This window comes from Suricata suricatta, chromosome 1 (assembly GCF_006229205.1).
Source record: "Suricata suricatta isolate VVHF042 chromosome 1, meerkat_22Aug2017_6uvM2_HiC, whole genome shotgun sequence".
NCBI lineage: Eukaryota > Metazoa > Chordata > Mammalia > Carnivora > Herpestidae > Suricata > Suricata suricatta.
The window spans coordinates 126,838,032-126,851,964 of NC_043700.1; the positions used below are offsets into that span (position 1 = coordinate 126,838,032).

General features: G+C 35.7%; 1 protein-coding gene across 8 annotated transcripts in view; it reads left to right on the forward strand.

Moving 5' to 3' along the window:
- The window catches only part of MAPK10 (mitogen-activated protein kinase 10), a 298,691-nt gene that overhangs the window by 97,665 nt on the left and 187,093 nt on the right, over window positions 1–13,933 (forward strand). The window lies entirely within an intron of this gene.

Here is a 13,933-nt window from a genome sequence, read left to right on the forward strand (position 1 = left end):
CTGAAGTGGGCTCTGTGCTGACAGTAGTGAGCCTGGTGCGGGGCTCGAACTCACAAACTGTGAGATCATGACCTGAGCTCAAGTCCAACACATAACTAACTGAGCTACCTAGATGTCCCAGCACCCTATTTTAAAAGGTTATGCGCATTGAGGAAGAAATTAGCAAAAGAGTGAGAGATTGTTATAGACAATCAATATCAATACTCTTCATTCATTGACACCAGGACATATATTTAAAATTTTCTGTATATTAAAAAAGCAGGTGTATTTATTTTTGAGCCCACACTGAGTTGCTACCAGTAAACTGGAGAAAAGCAATAATTCTAGGCAAAATTGAACCAAAAGGGCTTTTCTATTTCCTTACTCTTCACAAATTTTCTAACCTACCCAGGCCTCCATTTTAGTCTTTTTTAAAATACAAAAATGAGAATCTTTTTATTGTTTTTTTTTTCAGAAAATTATAATTTAAGAATATGTTACTCTGATTAAACAGACTGGCCATTTGGTGATATTACTAATAAGTCATTTGCAAAGGAACTGCATATGATGGTTAGTTTATCTTCTATTGAAAAGTAAACATGATCATAATAAGTCTTTAGGTACTTTTTGAGAGTATTTATAAGAACGTGTTGTATTTATTTTAAGCTTTTTAAAAAAGGTGTTTGGTTAACATTGAGAATGTACATTGCTGTCTTTCCTCAGTGGTTTGAAGAATATTGAAGCAACTATCTGTTGTGATGGGAAATTCCTTCACTTCTATGTGTTGCTCCCTGAAGTTTTATTTCAGTGACAAAATTATTGGCCAGTTGGTCAAAACAACACTTTAACTGCATGATTGAGCTTACTTCTTCCCAGCTATGATTTCAACAGTTACAGCATTGGTCACAACAGAAAAATAATAGTTTTCTCCTACAGTCAATCTGTCATGTCCCCTGGCTGTGTTGTGGCTCATGACCACTGGTGAAATTAATCAGCTTGGCTCTTTGAGAACATGTTTCCTTGACACCAGTACATCGTTAAGGCCCCAGGAAACATTGTCCATGGCTTGTTTAAAGCAATGGCTAAGTTTCCAGAAATTGTGTGATTTACTTTTTTCTTCTTTCTTTGGTACTTTCTCTATACCATAGTGAAGACATTTAAAGACAGGGAATTCTAGATGACTCTTCCATGAAATTTAGACATCATTTAAATTTTCAGAGATAACTTGATTTTTTACTTCAAAGTTGGGTAAGTGTTGCCTCTTTCTAATTTTTTCTCATTCCACACTCTTTAGACTTTTAGTCAATATTAGTAACAAAAGCATAGTTCAATTGGAATATGAGAGATTTTTATGATATACTTAATTAGGGGCTATTAGAATCTCCTTCTGTTAATGTTGTTTGAATTGAATAGAGCTTGTCTATCTGGGATATTTTAAGACCTCTGATGTGGGCACTTAAAATGACCACATGTACAGTAAAGGATCACTTTGAAATCAGCCTCTTGCCTCGGTAGTTAGTGGAGAGAAACATTTACTTCAAAACTCTCTGTAGGCTAGACAAACAGATTTATCTAATTAATGATCACAGTTCTTTGCATGTACTAAACTGCCTGCAGAAGGTTGTAAAGATAAGCATTCCTGTGAATATAGCTGAAAATTTTACCATGGAAAGATCTTACAAGATCTGGCTGCTTTTGAACAAAGGCAAATTTGTAAGAAATAGTCATTTATATTACTTCTAGATGGCTTGTATTTGTGCACTTCATGTGATTCTCTCCTTTTTTGTAGTACACGTAACATCTTCATTTAACATTGTTATGACGGTTCAATCATGTGTAGGTTACAGAGTCAGGAATGAGTTTGTTAAGGCATCATTATGTATTCATGAGGTTTTTCTGATCTGCTCCCTCAGGTATAAGCATCTTCACTGCAGTTGTCATCAAGATCTTCACCTGGCATAGAAATCAGTCTTTAAAATGTTTGAAAAGAGAGGGGCACCTGGGTGACTCAGCCCATTGAGCATCCAACTCTTGATTTTGGCTTAGGCCATGATCTCACAGTTGTGAGATCAAGCCCTGTATCATGGAGGATGTCAGCACAGTCTTCTTGAGATTCTCTCCTTCCCTCTCTGCCCCTCCCTTGCACTCACTCTCACTCTCTCAAAATAGATAAATAAGCATTAAAATATTTGAAAAGACTGTTTAATATGTGATTCAAGGCAATAAAACGATTTGTTAGCAATGGTCAAACCCACTATATGGACCAAATCACTATATCCCATGGGCTAATCAGTCTGCAACTTGCGAATGCAGGCAGCTCCAGTCCTGATGGACCTCAAGTCCTTTCCAACCCTTCTTCTCTCTGCTTTCTTATTCCACTCATAAGGGAGCCTGGGAAAGGTTCTTAAAATTCTCTTTCTAGCCTATAATTGGAAGGGGTGCTCATGTGACATGGTTCTATGCAGATGGACGTCTGCTGACAGTGTCTGAGAAAATCACTAAGTTAACAGGGACCAATTTGGTGGATACTAGTCCATCCCTACTTCTTTTAGCAACTAATGAGGATATGAAATCTGGAGTTATAGCAACCACTGCGTGATGCTGAAATACCCTGCACAGGAGAATCACAGAGACACTGGCCTTAAATAATCAAGCCACTAAAGCAATACCAGAATCTGTCCACCTCCAGGTGTTTTTTGACATGAAAAAAAAAATAAACTTCTATTTACTGTTTTGTATGTGTATCTGAAAGCATTATATATGTATATAATATATATAAAATAGCACTTATATATAAAATAAAATTCTGGTTTTAAATATCAGTTTCACCTCATTAGGGTATTGACAGAAGCTGGAGGTTGAAATGATGAAGAGAATTTTCTTGGGCCTATTTGGATTTATTATCATGTGTTATTTTGGCTTGCTAATTCAGATGAATTTCACATCCACTAAATTCTATTCTTGAAAACAATTCCAGAGCAATCTGAGGCTTTCTGAGTTTATTGAGATTGTAGATTTCCAACAGTATCTTTATAGATAGCACTTCTATCTTCTCACCACCACAATGCTGAAATGTATGGTTTGTTCTTCTTGGAAATATTTAATAAAATTGCCAATTCAGCTGCTCTTTGTTTCTGGAAACAATGCCATCCCTGCTCTTTGGGAGGGTCTCCAGTCTGCTTCTCTACTACTTCTCACAATGGAGGTAAATCTTTCTGGTTGGCCCTGCATTATTAGGATCTTGTACCCCAATCCTCAATTTAGATGAGCAAGAAGAATTGCTTGGTGGAATCTGATGTGAGAAAGTTTCTTCCTTAATGGAGTCATGAGCTCTATGAAACTTCTTTTGTGGTATCATCAACATTTTTTTCTGGCAGTAGCCATTTTAGGTTTGATTATTTAGTAATTTCCTGTTCACTTGGTGCTCGGCTGCATTTTCATAAAATCCCCAGTCCTTATAACATGTGTATAGTAGGTGCTCAAAAAGGTATATTTTTTAAATGTTAAATGACAAATTGAGACTTAAAACTTTGTTGCGTTCTCTTACATTCTCTTAACTGAGTAAGAATATAGTTTGCATCTAGTTTGAAGTTGTGACTTGGCTTTATAGGAAGAAATTAATAAATTAACATTTTAATTTAAATAAGCAACAAATTTCTGATAATACCTCAAAACTAACGGTGAAAGGGAAATAAGAAAAATTAGTAAAGCAAAAATGAAAGATTTGAGAAATCAATCAGAAACTATGATTGTTAAGAAAGTAAGTGCAGGATTTCACAAATATCAGTTTGCACAAACACCATAATGGTGATTAAATACATCCCTTGACATTTTGCCTCTGGTGGTACATGGAGAACTAGAAACACCAAAGAAACATAGCTTGGCCTTTACTTAACTCTATTAACCCAACAAGGGTAATGGTGGTTGAACTGAGGAAAAGTGTTAAGGTATGTCAGGTATGAGAACGAAAGACTGTATGGACTTTTGAGACTGACCAGGCCTGGATTCTTAGAGTCTGTCTCTTTTCTTACTTTTTTGAAGAATAATATCACTGGAGCCACCTACCATTCTAACATTTCCAGCACTCTTGTAGTTATCTGATACTGGTCATGATTTTCCTCACTGCCTATAATGCCCCTTCTCTACTGCAAGACTCCTAGTCATATTACAAGATCCAAATAAAATGTTACCTCCTTTGTGAAATATTCATAAAATCCTCCAAAACATCATAGACGTTTCGTTCTCTATGCTCTCAGAGCCCCTACATCACACACACACACACACACACACACACACACACAGTGTTTATATATTATAGCATCATTGCATGTTACGGTAATTTGTTGTCTTTCTTACTTCCTAGACATTAATTTTGTGATGGTAGGGGCTGTGACTCATTTATCTCACAAAACCAGAGCCTCACAATGCCTGAGATAGAGTAAGTGCCCAGTAAATGTTTGTCAAACGAATGAGTGTCCTGGAAAAGAAGTTACTCAGCAGTCGATTCAATGGGAATTAATATAAATGTATTACAACAGGTCTCGGGATCAGGGCAGAAGGAAAATACAGGTTAGATGAAACAGTAATTGTTTTTTAAAATGTATTTTTAAAATTTATCTCTGGGGGGGAGGGGCAGAGAGAGAGAGAGAGAGAGCGAGAGCGGGGGAGAGACACAGAATCTGAAGCAGGCTCTAGGCTCTGAGCTGTCAGCACAGAGCCTGATGCAGGACTCGAGCTCACAAACCCTGAGATCATGGCCTGTGCCAAAGTCGGTCCCTGAACCAACCAAGCCACTCAGGTGCCTGTAAACAATGATTGTTAACAATTTAGAATTTGTAAATAAGGTGCTTAATTATACCAGTGTTTGTCAGGATGCTTTCAGGTATAAGAAAGAGACCCTCTGATTCAAGTTGGTTTAAAGAATAAAGGAATTTGTTATCCACATAGAAGAAAGTACAGAGACAGAGCAGGCTGAGAGTGTAGTAGAATGGGGGGCATCATCTCTGCATCTTCATAATTCTTTTGGCTCTTCCCTCCTCTTTGGTTTGGGCTTTGATCTCCAGACTGAGTTCCTTCTTCATTGGCAGGTGGTGATTGGCAGTATATACATCCTTGTTTGGGGTAGACCTTCCTTTCTACAGTGAAGTAGACATTTTTTCTTTTAGTCTGATTGGTCCATCTTAGGTTGTGCACTCTTCTGTGTCCTCATGGTAGTCAAGAAATGCAATATAGTGATGGTAAGGTCCTTGAGATTATTGTCATTGGCCATCTTGAAGGAGACCCTCTCGAAGTTGTAAGGAATTAACTTCCCCCAACCAAATAGGCTGACTGTAGGAGGGTATAATGGTTAAGAGCACAGATATTCTTACTGCCTGTGTTCAAATCTCCTCTCTTCTGTTTACCTGCTCTGTGGATTTAGACAACCTAACTAACTCAGTCTCCTTATTTATAGTGGGGGTGGTAATAGTACATTATAAATGCTGTGAAGTTTAAATGGGTTATTAGACATAAACTACTAAGTACACAAGGTAAGAGCTACTGAAGTGTTAGCTCTCACTTCTTGATTATTTAACCACAACTGATGTTGTTTTACAAAGGCTTTTGCCGAGAATAAATTCTATGTAGCCAAGCAATAATGTTCTTTATGTAACTTTGTTTTCTATAAAAACTTGACCTTTAGGGTTATCCAGTTTATTTCTGAATGTCAATCAGTATATAATGATGAGTTTCAATTTTAAATGAAAGGGAAATCATGTAGAAAAACATGCACTCACTGTCTATTAAACACTTATGGAACGTAAGAAAGAATATTAGCCTGTGTATTCTAAGAGTGTACGTTTTGCAAATCTGGTGGTCATATAAACCAATTATAGACAAAAAACTAAAAGTAATTTAGACTAACATATTTTTAGTGTTTGTTTAGATTTTTAAACACTATCTACTTTACCCTTTCATTGAAAATAAGAAATCTAGACCCCAAGGAATGAAGTGAATTTGCCCAAGATTATGTAGTTTATGCCGAGATTGGTTTTAGAGTCAAAGGTTTTAAATTTCACTCACACACTGTTTTACTGGCCTGTATAACATCCCTCTTGCATGCTAGACCCGCATACCTAAATAATTAAACATAGAGATATGTTCTCCTTGCTGAGACTTAGCACTGGTGCTAGTGGATAGAACCATGAAAACAGATTCAGCAGATCAGTGTCTGCAAAGCAACGTGAATATAAGCTGTATATAGAGCTCTTATAATTAGTATCATGGCACATACACAGGATTAAAAGAGACAAGCAATACAGGCTACTGGATATAATTTATTTGAGACATATATTCAGGAACTTGGTTGCAAATGCTAGCTTGAATTTTTAGATTTATGTAATGACTTAGAATGTCAAGTAGATACCCTAGAGGAAGCTATGTTAATATTTATAAAGGGAAGGGAAAATGCATACCTAGACCACATACTGATTAAAATTCCTAAATATTAGATCTGGAAAGTGTTACGTAGAGAATATTGTCCATATTCAAGGATGGGGGAGTAATCTACAGCTTTCTAAATTTCACGGTGTAATTTCAAAGGGAAAATTTCTCAGGCTCCAAGAGACTGCATGAAGCAATTAAAAAAACAAAAGATAGGGAGACCTGCTAAGAAGCTAAGCTCTTTGATTATCCCTTCTGAAGCTGCCTTTTCAATTGGTGGCTCACATTTTATTGCCTTACCAACATGTCTTCCAGGAATCACAAACACATATACACACTTTGTGTGGTACTTTATAGTCCCTCTCTGATATTCACGGGAAGCATGATAAGCCACTTTACAATTCCTATAGGACCCTGTTTTTATCAGAGTTGTTTCTCATCTGGCAGTTCACTTCTTCATGCTGAAGGATGTTATTAAGAACTATTGTGAATTGAAACACTGAAACTGCCCTTCATTTGATGCATAATTAAATAGAGGCATAAGATCAAGATCAAGTAAGTGTTAATGAGTAGCAATATATTTCAAAATAGATTTTAGAAATTGCAGGCATCTCAAATGCAAGAAACTTTGCCTTTCGTATACCCTCCATTGCATAGATTTGCACAATTCAGTGCATTCTTTGGTTTCATGTTATCATTCATTAAAGATGATTTTACATGAATGTGTTATAATTTCACAAGTTATTAAAAAGCACAAAATGGTTGGCTTTGTTTCTCTACATATTTTTTTAAAAGTGCCTAAACACTTTGCTTCTCTTTTTCATACAGAATTTCTCCCTAGCTTTATGTTTCTTTAGTTGTAACCTAAGAGCTATGAAAACATGCAGAAAAGTGTATATCTGTGTAGCACAGTGGATGTGCTAATTTCAGCCTTCACTTATGTGACTCTTTTTTTTACGGTTTATTTATTTTGAGAGACAGCACAAATGGGAGAGGGGCAGAGATAGAATCTGAAGTAGGCTCCATTCTCAGCACAGAGACCAATACAGGGCTTGGTCTCATGACCCTGAGATCATGACCTGAGCTGAAATCAAGAGGTAGATGTTTATCCAAGCGAGCCACTCAGGCGCCCAACTTGTGTGACTCCTAAACCAATGTTTCTATTTGGACTTCTTTCCTGCACTTCATCATTAATCATGAAACAAATATTTGTTGAGCGGCTACTATGTTCTAGGTATTTCATATGTAGCAGTAAGTCACAAGTCAACATTCTCTGCTATTGTGGAACTTCTAATGGTTCAGGGAGGAGGTTGGGGATGTAGGAGAGGAAAGGTAATAAACAAATGAACAAAATAAATTTCAGGTTTACAGAGAACAGTGCTGTGGACTGAAGAAAGCAGGGAACGAGGGTTCACAGTACTGGGATTGGCAGATGGTAGCAATTTTAGCTAGGTGGTCAGGGAAGACATCACTGGGAATGTGATGTGTCACTTAAGAGCCGAAGCAGGCCAGGGCAGAAGATACATGGGTATCAGGGAGAAGAGAGTTTCAGGCCAAGGGAAAAGCATGACCAAAGGCCCCGAGGTGGGAGGGAGGCTGAGGCCTCAAGAGCTACCATGCCAGTGTGGCTGGAATGGAATAAGTGAGGCAAGGAAAAGTAGAGAGCACGTTCAGAGATGTTGATGGTGCTAGAATGAGTAACCTAAATAAGAGAGCCCTTTGAGGACTTTGGATTTCACTCTGAATGAAATTGGAGCCATGTGGGGTTTTGCCCAGTAAAGTCATATGCTCTAACATTTTAGCAAGGTTCCTCTCATAGCTGTGTGTAGAATAGACCAGAGTGTATGATCATGGACTAAATATCTCCACAATTAAGTTTTCCAAGTACCTCAAACTCAGCATTTCATCTGTCAACTTCACTCTCTAGTCCCCTCCTTTTTCTGAAATCCCAATTTTAGTTAATGGCACCACCATTTAAATTAGAAGAAAAATATGATTTATCAAACAGTCTGGAAAATAATCTGGGAAATGACTGAAGCATCAGAGTAGAGGAAAGGATGCCTGGTATAGTTTTTTTTCCCCTTGACCCTTCTCTCATCTTCTAATCTGTTGCTGCATGGCTTTTAGAAAATGTGTTCAAGTTCTGTCTACTTTATCAAGTATGTAAGATGGCTGAAATTTTTCCTTACAAAAATATTTGTGTCTAAGATTTTAATTTTCCCCTGAATTTACAGGATAGTATTTCAATACTATTATAATCTTTGAGAATTGGAGGGTTCCCTCTGGGATCTTTACATAAAAACATCCATATTATTAAGAGAACTGATTGTGGTGATTTGGAAATGGTGAATAGGAAAAGTTGGTTCATTGTTTAGTTGAGTGGAAAGAAAACAAATTCTCTTTGTTTGTTAATACATTTGTCAGAATATCAGTCATTTATTTTTATATGTGTTTATTATTGAAGTGTTTGGGCTATATGTTCATAGATTAGGGAAAGTACTGAAATATAATAAAGAAAATTAAAATGAAACCAAATATCTAATAAGGATATAAAACACAAACTTCACATTTTATAAGTAACGTTATCCTGCATATCAAATTCAGTTCAGAATTTTGAATACAATCTATTCTGAATTTTGAAATTATTTTTGTAAGAGTATTTTTGCTTATAAACTCAAAAGATGACAGCAAAAAAGACTACTTATTGAACACATATATTAAAATCTTTACATTCATTAATTTTATTTTTATTTTTAAGAGAGAGAGAATGGTTGAGAGTGAGTGGGGAAGTGGGGCAGAGGGAGAGAGAGACTCTTTATCAGGTTCCACCCTCAGTGCAGAGCCCGGTGTGGGGCTCAATCTCACAACCCTGGGATCATGACCTGAGCTGAAATTAAGAGTCGGATGCTCAACTGACTGAGCTACCCAGGTGCCCCTAGAATGTAATTCCTTTCTTATATTTATCAGTACAATGGAGACATTATTTTTCCTATTTTATATATAAGAAAATGGAAGCATAGATCAAGTTCAAGGTCACATAGCTAGTACATTATGGAGTCTGCATTTGAGTCAGATACTGTGACTCTAAAGTTTCATATTTTTTCCCATCAAGCCTGGCAGCCTCACTCTGATACATATTATGGTTGTGAGAACAGTCATTTTACATATTCTTTTTGGTCTTAAAAGGAAAGCCTTGGCTAATAATCCTTTATTTTTCTTTTCCTCTCACTCCAAGTCATATTTAAAAATAGTATTAGGTGAGAATGCATAATTCAAAAGGAAGGCACATCCCTTGGGAGACACAATATCATATCCTGGGGTTCTAAGCATCTTTTTTTATTCCAGCCACAAAGATGGATGGGTTAAGAAAATCAGGTCAGAGTGAAATGGTCAGAAAAGTCTGTTTTGGCTCTGGAAGGAGCCTGTTGCAGATAGGTGCTAAACCAAATGGATTAGATACAGTTCTTCCCAGTCCACTGTACAAGATAGTAACTCTCTACTTCTTTTCAGACTCAGAGAGAAAGGATTAGCTTGAAAACTCACCACCAAAATGACTGAGACATACCCAATCAGCCAAATCTTTGTGGAGGTCACTCAGAAAATTTGTATTTTTCATTAGGATGTTTTACAACTAGTTTTCTCCATACTGTAGCTTCCAATTATCCTGTAACTAAGCTTTACATAACCATCATTTATTCTGACTTCACTGAATACTTAGATTATGTGTATGGATTTCTGAATAACCCAAATTAATTAAATGTATGTTTTTGTTCATTGCATCTTCAAGTTTCATTCTTTGTCCATATTTGACTATCAGTTAATCAAAAACAGAAGTCTTTCTCTACTTTCTGTGATACCAAAAGCTCAGAAGATTGGAACATAAGCCTAGCTTTTCTATTTCTGACATTTGAGTCTAGGAAGACATGTATCCTCTTTGAGTCTCAGTCTCCTTGTCTTTAAAGTGAAAATAGGAGCACCTGGGTGGCTCAGTTGGTTAAGCAACTGGCTTCAGCTCAGGTCATGATCTTGCGGTTTGTGAGTTCGAGCCCCGTGTCCGGCTCTGTGCTGACAGCTCGGAGCCTGGAGCCTGCTTCGGATTCTGTGTCTTCTCTCTCTGCCCTTCCCCTGCTTATGTTCTTTCAAAATAAATAAACATTAAAAAAATTTTTTTAAGTGAAAACAATAACTGCTTCACCTGTTTACTATCGAAGGGCTTGCGTTATGTGAAAACTCTTGGGACATTAAGAAAGTCTGTGAGGCTTATAGACCGGAACAGTCTCATCTTCAGATCAGTGTGGCCTGGCATGCAGCCTTTACCCCAGGCAAAAAGTACATACAATCATCTCCGTGCTTTTCTTCATGCTCTTTCCTTTGACTCTAAAGTTTTATTCCAAAAGAAAAAAAAAGGCACATGAAAGTAAATAAAAATGAAATAGAAGAGGAGGAGAAAAGAAACATATTACATTTCTCCTTAGTCATTCCCTGATATATATATTTTTAAGGACCTAGAAAATTGAGGTAGTGGTTTAGTTGAGCTAGATAACTGAATTTAATTTAAACATGAATACATAAAAATAGATTCTGTTACATATTTTTGCAAAAATAATGTCCAAGGGAAATGATTGCAATCCCCTAGATAAGTTTCTACCTTAGTCAGTATATCTATATAGACTTTAAACAAATCTAACTGGTAACTTATGTTTGTAGCATAGTCCAGGGGTTTGCAAACTACAGGGTCAACAATTTTGGTCCAGCAGTTGTTTGTGTAAATAAAGTTTCATTGAAACACACCCATGCTCATCAGTTTATTTATGAGAGAGTTAATATTGTGACAGAAACTGTATGGCCTTCAGAGCATAAAACATTTGCTATGTTGTCCTTCATAGACATTTGTTGTTCCAGTTAAAAATGAACCAATTTATGCTTCTCTGTGATGTAAGGACACTTAGTTCATATATATCCTAATGTCTGGGGTTCTAAGAACAGGGTTGGCTTCACGGGCACTTGGTTTAATGCTCTACTGTTGCCATCTTGAAAAAAAATTGTTAAAAAGGCTATGCATTTTCTTTTTTTAAATTTTTTAATGTTTATTTATTATTGAGACAGAAACAGAGCATGAGTGGGGGAGGGGCAGAGAGAGAGGGAGACACAGAATCTGAAGCAGGCTCCAGGCTCTGAGCCGTGAGCACAGAGCCCAATGTGGGGCTCAAACCCACAAACCGTGAGATCATGACCTGAGCCAAAGTCAGACACTTAACTAACTGAGCCACTTCGGTGCACTGAGGCTATGCATTTTCATTTGGCATAGGATTCCTTGGATTTTGTAGCTGGTCCTGTCTAAGAACACATATTTTTGCAACATTTAGAGATCAAAAGTTTCTTCTATTCAAATGTGAAGGAAAAATGAATTAGTATTCATATAGTTATGCTTCTATATAAAATCCCAGATTTAACAAATAAAAATACAGTATACACTGTGAAATGTGAATTTCCAATAAAAAACAAATATCTGCTCAGTATAAGTATTTCCCAAATATTGCCTGAATTTTTCCTGATAATTTTATTTCTACACAATTGATAACCAGCTCTTTAGGGGCAATAATAAAGTATACATTATAAATATCTACATCATAATTATAAAGCATACTGTAGAAATCATTTTTGAACCAGGATAAATAATTAGACTATTAAAAGTCTCCCTCCTTGCATTTTGACTTTTTTATTAGCATCTTGGGTGTGGATTCTAAATATTATCAATTCATATTTTTCTGATGAAATGTTAAATGGAACTAAAATTTTAAATGTGCCTTTTCTAGTTATCCCAGCTGTAGATTTTTAGACAATTTTTCCCAGTGCTGTTAAATTGCCATTCCTATCTGAGCAGATAAAAAAGGTGATTAATAAAACAGAATGTAGATTGAGTAAGTATTTAGAAGTACAGAGACTTTATAATTGAAAATGAAGCAAGAAGTGAAAAAATGTTGACCAAAATGTTATTCAATATTTTGGATTAAAATAATTGAAGTAGTAACACTTTGCTGAAATTTACTTTGCATAAAAATAGAAGTGAATAAATCAAGAGTGGTTTTAAAGAAATAATTTATAAATTAGTGCTATAGTAAGGAAATTATCAAGGTGAATTTGTATAAGTACAATTTTCTTAGAGCAGTGTTAACATTAATTTTGATATATTTAAGTATTAGGCTGGTGAGTAATATAAATCAATAATTTCAGTAGTCCTCATGGTTCCTTATTTACATGCAAGCAGAATATTCAAAAATATATTTATGAGATTAAATTAGTGATGATAGTCTTTTTTATCAAAAAAATTAGTTTATTTTAAGAGAGAGAGAGCACATAAGCGAGGTAGAGACCGAGAGAAGGGCAGAGAGAGAGAGTCCCAAGCAGACACTGCATTGTGCAAAGTCCAATGTGGGGCTTGAACTCACAAACTGAGAGATCATGACCTGAGTCAAAACCAAGAGTCAGTTTAGCCAACTAAGCCACCCAGGCTACTCATAATAGTCTATTTTAAAAATTAGTAGCAAACAGCAGGTTATCTAGACATATATAGGTACCTTGCATTCTCTTTGAACATTTCTTTGTAAAATAATATGCCAAATCTCTATGTGCAATGCACTATTTTATTAAAGTGGCATAATTTAAATTATTGTATGAATTCATATACTGACAATTCACATACTTAATCTCCAATTTTAAGATGAAATTAATAACCATCAAAAAGAAATGGAGTACTGAATGGGAAATATATTTTATAATCAATTAAGCTGTATGAATTTAGTTTTTTAATAATCCCTTAAAAATCAAAACTCGAAATATATTTTCCAAACCATGACTGATGATTTTCAGTTCTGACAACTCAGAACTATTCTATTAACATGCTATTTTAATTTTAATCTGAAAAGTATGCATGTGATTTTTATAAGATAAAATCTGAATTCACTGCAATAAGATTTCCTATACATTCTATATTTTTAAGTTATGCACACAATTAAAAGTTGTCACTCTGCATTTTTAGTGAACCATTAAAAATGTCAATAATTTCCTTCATAACAATTCATCCTACTATAAAATGAATAGTTTTAAATTCAGAGACAGGTGTTGGATAAAAGGAGATTCTTCATTTTTATAGAAGTTTAAAAGTTATTTTTATGTAATCAAAGCTTGATAAACACTGACTAATGTAATATTAATAGGATTTCTTTTTCCAAGTGTGGGCATAAAGTAGATTCACCTTGATGTCCCCCGCATATATTACTGCCATATGGTCTTTCCATTTTCTTTCTAAGTTTTTATTTCAATTCCAGGCAGTTAACATACAGTGTAATATTAGTTTCCGGTATACAGTTTAGTGATTCAATACTTACATGTAATATCCAGTGCTAGTCACAACAAATGTCCTCCTTAATCCCCATCACCTATTTCATCCGTCCCCCCATTCAATTTCCCCTCTAGTAACCATCAGTTTGTTCTCTATTGTTAAGAGTCTGTTTCTTGGTTTGCCTTTCTCTTT